The sequence below is a fragment of the Tachyglossus aculeatus genome, chromosome 11, assembly GCF_015852505.1.
Source record: "Tachyglossus aculeatus isolate mTacAcu1 chromosome 11, mTacAcu1.pri, whole genome shotgun sequence".
NCBI lineage: Eukaryota > Metazoa > Chordata > Mammalia > Monotremata > Tachyglossidae > Tachyglossus > Tachyglossus aculeatus.
The window spans coordinates 42,136,884-42,143,239 of record NC_052076.1 but is presented as its reverse complement, the minus strand read 5'-3'; the positions used below and the strand labels follow the sequence as shown (position 1 = coordinate 42,143,239).

Sequence of the window (6,356 nt, the reverse complement as noted above, 5' to 3'; positions counted from 1 at the left end):
TGGACAGAATTCCTGTCACACATGAGGCTCACAGTCTTCATCCCCATTTACAGATGAGGTAACTGAGGCACAGAGAAATTAAGTGACTTGCCACAGCAGACAAGCGGCGGAGCTTGGATTAGAACCCTTCTCCTTCTGACTCCCAGTCCTGTGCTTTATCTCCTAGGCCACGCTGCTTCTCAATTGATCATGCAGAGCCAATTAGGGATGCTATAGCCCTGCTCCAGTTCACCATGAATTTACCCCTGCTGGTCTGCTGTGTCCCTGAGTTGCCTGGCTCACCCTGGCCCCTCCCCTCCAGCCCCTGGACTCTTTCTGGGAATGTCTGAGGCTGGTTCCATCTTAGTGAGGTTTCTAGCTTAGAGAGGTTAGGTTAAAGTTTGGGAACCCCTGACCACCTCCCCTTCTTCCACTCCGCTCTGCCTGCCTCTTCCTTCCTGCGCTCCCTGATCACAATGCGGGGCTAAAACTGAATGTCTCAGGCAGTGGCTACCATCCGGATGTGCTCTCAGAGGCTTGGGCCTGCGAGAACTGTTCCCCTCATGAGCCACAGGTCCCCAGGGGACAGGTCTCTCAATCAATCAATCAATCAATCAATCAATCGTATTTATTGAGCGCTTACTATGTGCAGAGCACTGTACTAAGCGCTTGGGAAGTACAAATTGGCATCACATAGAGACAGTCCCTGCCCAACAGTGGGCTCACAGTCTAAAAGGGGGAGACAGAGAACAGAACCAAACATACCAACAAAATAAAATAAGTAGGATAGAAATGTACAAGTAAAATAAATAAATAAATAGAGTAATAAATATGTACAACCATATATACATATATACAGGTGCTGTGGGGAAGGGAAGGAGGTAAGATGAGGGGATGGAGAGGGGGACGAGGGGGAGAGGAAAGAAGGGGCTCAGTCTGGGAAGGCCTCCTGGAGGAGGTGAGCTCTCAGCAGGGCCTTGAAGGGAGGAAGAGAGCTAGCTTGGTGGACGGGCAGAGGGAGGGCATTCCAGGCCCGGGGGATGACGTGGGCCGGGGGTCGATGGCGGGACAGGCGAGAGCGAGGTACAGTGAGGAGATTAGTGGTGGAGGAGCGGAGGGTGCGGGGTGGGCTGTAGAAGGAGAGAAGGGAGGTGAGGTAGGAGGGGGCGAGGTGATGGAGAGCCTTGAAGCCCAGGGTGAGGAGTTTCTGCCTGATGCGCAGATTGATCGGTAGCCATTGGAGGTTTTTGAGGAGGGGAGTAATATGTCCAGAGCGTTTCTGGACAAAGATAATCCGGGCAGCAGCATGAAGTATGGATTGAAGTGGAGAGAGACACGAGGATGGGAGATCAGAGAGAAGGCTGGTGCAATAGTCCAGACGGGATAGGATGAGAGCTTGAATGAGCAGGGTAGCGGTTTGGATGGAGAGGAAAGGGCGGATCTTGGCAATGTTGCGGAGCTGAGACCGGCAGGTTTTGGTGACGGCTTGGATGTGAGGGGTGAATGAGAGAGCGGAGTCGAGGATGACACCAAGGTTGCGGGCTTGTGAGATGGGAAGGATGGTAGTGCCGTCAACAGAGATGGGAAAGTCAGGGAGAGGACAAGGTTTGGGAGGGAAGACAAGGAGCTCAGTCTTCGACATGTTGAGCTTTAGGTGGCGGGCGGACATCCAGATGGAGATGTCCTGAAGGCAGGAGGAGATGCGAGCCTGGAGGGAGGGGGAGAGAGCAGGGGCAGAGATGTAGATCTGGGTGTCATCAGCGTAGAGATGATAGTTGAAGCCGTGGGAGCGAATGAGGTCACCAAGGGAGTGAGTGTAGATTGAGAACAGAAGGGGACCAAGCACTGAACCTTGGGGAACCCCCACAGTAAGAGGATGGGAGGGGGAGGAGGAGCCTGCAAAAGAGACTGAGAAAGAACGACCGGAGAGATAAGAGGAGAACCAGGAGAGGACGGAGTCTGTGAAGCCAAGGTCAGATAACGTGTTGAGGAGAAGGGGGTGGTCCACAGTGTCAAAGGCAGCTGAGAGGTCGAGGAGGATTAGGACAGAGTATGAGCCGTTGGATTTGGCAAGCAGGAGGTCATTGGTGACCTTTGAGAGTGCAGTTTCCGTGGAATGAAGGGGACGGAAGCCAGACTGGAGGGGGTCGAGGAGAGAGTTGTTGTTGAGGAATTCTAGGCAGCGCGTGTAGACAACTCGTTCAAGGAGTTTGAAAAGGAATGGTAGGAGGGATATGGGATCATACTCCTACTCTGCCTGTCTCAACCTGGCGACAGGGATGACCACCAACCAGCTCCACCCGAATGAGACAGTATTCCCATCCAACCGAGACTCCAGAGGGCAAGAGCAAATGACTCCTGGGCTGTGGGCAGTGGGAGTGCCTGGGAAGGCCGCCCTGCCACCAGACATGGTGGGGTGGACACTTGGGATGTGCAGCTGGGCCTGGGGTTGAGGGGTGGGGAGCAGGGCAGGAGTAATGGAGAGGAGAGGTAGAGCAGAAAGGCCTGGTTCACCAACAATTTGAAGGCCAAGTGCTCGAGGCAGCCTGGTAGGACTGATGGCCTCTGGGTCTCCGCAGGTGAGGGCTGATGGTTGATGCTTGGAGTAAAAGAGCAAATCTTTCCCTGCTCTCAAAGCTCCCACCATTCCAATGCAACTTTCCTTCATGGAGTGTGCCATCCCCTACCTCTACCTCACCAGTAATGTGGGACAAGTGCAAAAGTTGCCTCTTCCTTCAGCAAGTGCGATCAAACTCCCTTTCCTCCTTCACCCCCAGCCCCCAGGAATTGAGGCGGAGGGTAGGGTGGACCTAGTGAAGGCGCTAGCGGCTGGTCTAGAGGAAGGACCGGCACCCATGCTGATGCCTGGTTGCCTAAAGCCCAATTGGCTGGCTGGCTGAGGTGGCTCCTTTCAGAAGCAAATGCAAGGATGGGGAGCAATAAGGAAGACCCATCTTCCTCCAGGGCTCAGTGTGCGAGGCCAGCCCTGCCCACAGCCAGCCCCTCTAATAACTGGCCCTTCCTACAACCAGCCCAGCACATAGCCAGCCCTGCTGACAGCCAGCCCCTTCCACAGCCAGTCCCTCCCTCAGCTGGCCCCTCCCACAGCCGGCCAGCAGAGCAGGGGATGCTAAGGCAGGACAGATTGAAGCTATAGGTGCACAGCTAGCCCCGGGTGCCAAGTGTCCAAGGGGTTCCATAGTGTACTGGTTATCATGTCTCCTTTACATGCAGAAGGTCCTGGGTTCGAGCCCCAGTGGGACCAGTCTTTTCCAGCACTTAGAACAGTGCTTTGCACATAGTAAGCACTTAATAAATGCCATCATTATTATTATTATTATTATGGGGAAGTCCCCCAGACTGTAAGCTCGTTATGGCAGAGAATGTATCAACCAACTCAGTTATATTGTACTCTTCCAAGTGCTCAGTATAGTGCTCTGCACAGGATAAGTGCTCAATAAATACGATTGATTGATTTATTGATGGGGAAATGTCATGAGATGGAGACTATGCACAAGGTGGACATTTATCCGGCTTCATACTGCATGCCCTCCTTTCAGCAAATCTGTCCGTGGTAGATGTATGTCTGATATCTTTGTTTCACTTGCCCAGCCCCTCCCTCCAGCTCAGTTTCTGCTGCTTGGTGCTTGCTATCCATGTTTACAGGGACCTGGGTGGGAAATGCAATGGGCCCAGGGCAAAGTTGGGGAGGGGACTCAGGGCCTCCTTGGGGATCCAATCTAAGTCCTATGGATTTCTGCCAAAGGTTCCCTATGATGTCACTATGCTATCTTGTGTAGCCTATAATCATAATAATTTAAAAAATAATAATATTGTGACTAATAATGGTAATAATTGTGGTTTTATGTACTTGTTATGTGACAAACACTGTGCTAAGCACAGTACAATCAAATCAGACACAGTGAGCTCACAGTATAAGGAAGAGGGAGAACAGGAATTCAATCCCCATTTTACAGATGATGAAAGAGGCTCAGAGAAGCTAAGTGAATTGCCCAAGATCACACAATAAGAAAGTGGCAGGGCAAGAATTAGAACCAAGATCTACTGACTCCCAGCCCTAGGCTCTTTCCACTAGATCACACTGCTGCTCAATAGGATTTATTAATACAATTAACGTTAACCAATAGTATTCCTTGAGTACCTACTTTGTGCGGGGCACTGTAGTCGGTGCTTGGCAAGTAACTTACCGCAAGTCTGATGTTTCCAGGCTGGTAGAGGGTCATCGGAATTCGTGAGTGCTGCCAGTGGCCACTTTAGGTACACAGCAGGCCCTCAAAGGCTTCCTGTTGCAGTGTGGGAGATAAAGGAAAACATAGGTAAAGCCAACAGTTTTATTTAATGAGTTAATCCAACTGTGACAGCCAATACAGTAATCACTAGCTACAGTGTACAAACTTTTGGCTGTTTCAACCCCTTTCCTCCTGTGGTGATCATTCACTTTCTCTTTGTCCCCCACTGAGTCTCAGCAGAAACGACTGCTGTTTCTCAGGTGTGACCAGGCAGGGACTACTTGCCCTTCCTGGTTTCTGCACCGCCATTCCCACTCCCCAGCTTCCAAAGAGAACACACTTTGATATCAGACCCCAGAAATGCCCATAATGAGGTCTCCAGTATATAATACATGCACTGATCCCAATTTCTAAGGATGCAGCAGATGAAATAATAATAATAATAATAATTTTTAAATTCTTTATATGTGTCAAGAACTGTTCTAAGTGCTGGGGTACGTGCAAGTTAATCAGGTTGGGCACAGTCTCCATCCCAGACAGGGCTCACTCTCTAAGTAGGAGGGAGAACTGATATTTTATCCCCCATTTTTTAGTTGAGGAAACTAAAGCACAGAGAAGTGAAGTACCTTCCCCAAGGTCACACAGCAGGAAGTGGCAGAGCCAGGATTAGGACCCAGGTCCTCTGACACCCAGTCCTGTGCTCTTTCTCCAAGGCCATGCTGCTTCCCAAGGCAAAAGGGAGGCAGGTGATCATGAAGCAAAGAAAGGAGCAGGTGGAGAGAAATGAGGCTGGGGATTGAGGAGATGTGAGGGGGGGAAAGAAAAGGCCAAGGCAGGCAGAGTTTTTGAGCACTGCTGTCGGGTCAGCTGGAACCAGCAGCTAAGGAAGAAAGGGGCAGCCAGGTGGAGGCTCTACTCTTTAGCAGCAGCTTAAACCAGTCCCCAGTCAAGGGTGATTCTGCAGGACCACCTGCTCTGCAGAAATCCAGGGACACTCCAGAGGGGTCAAACAGTGCATGCCGGTCCCTGCTGTTGGGAGGGGGGAGCATTGTCCTTTGGCACAAAAGATTCAGCCGGGCGGCAGCAATAGCTCCGGCCGGCTGGATGAGGGGCAGCTCATTTCACATTGCACTAAATGAGGCCGATCTGAGATGGGCCATTGTGCCCTCCCTGCCTTCGCTCTCTGTTTCAACTCGATGATTGTCTACTGGGGTTTTGTTTTTCAGCGGGGAAGACTGCCGTTTCTAAAACCTGCTCAGGAGATGGACAGAAGAGGCTGGATACAAAAAGGGGGCTGCCGTGGGCAGGTCGGGGGGCCAGAAGTCTTGTTGCCTTAAGCAGAAAGGGGGTGGGGTCAGAGGAGGCAGTAGGGGGAGAAAAGGAAAGGGAGGAAGTTGCGGGGGTGAGGGAGGAGAGGGAAAGGAAAAAAGGAGAGAGGAAGAGGAAAAAGAAAAGGGAAAGAAACTAGACAGGGACGGGAAGGTGCCAAGAGAGAGGCGAGAGAGGCCGGAGAGGAAGATTGGGACGTGGGAGTCAATGCTAGCAGTGACCACAATTAAGTCTACTCAGAAAGAGGGGGAAATCAATCAAGTAATTGTATTGATGGAATGCTTATCGCTTGTACTAAACACTTGGAAGAGTACAATATAACAGAGTTGGTAGACATGTTCCCTGCCCAAAACGAGTGTACAGTCTAGAAGGGGAGATGGACATTAATATAAATACATGTTATGGATATGTATATAAAATGCCATGGGGCTGAGAGAGGGGTGATTGAAGGGCACAAATCCAAGTGCAAGGGTGATGCTAAGAGTGTAACACTTGTTTGTCTCCTCCTCTCCTACTGCTGTTCCACACCCGGCTCCCTTTGGCTGCGGTCAGCACACAGTCAATCGCCTTTCCATTTTCAGGGCTGAAACTCATCCTCCCAGAGTCACTGAGTGGCTGACCCGAAACCTCAGCCATCATATTAGGGCAACTTGAAGAAGTGTGGCCTAGAGGATAGGGCATGGGTGTGGGTTCTAATCTTGGCTCCACCGCTTGTCTGCTGTGATACCTTGGGCAAGTCACTTCACTTATCTGGCCCTCAGGTACCTCATCTGTAAAATGGGGATTAAGACTGTGAAC

The 6,356-nt window shown here is 51.1% G+C and overlaps 1 non-coding gene across 1 annotated transcript; it reads left to right on the top strand.

Annotated features, from left to right (window-relative positions):
- Positions 1-3,171: 3,171 nt before the first annotated feature.
- TRNAV-UAC lies at positions 3,172-3,244 on the top strand. The gene has a single exon. It is a non-coding gene; the product is annotated as a tRNA-Val (tRNA).
- The last annotated feature ends 3,112 nt before the right edge of the window (positions 3,245-6,356 follow it).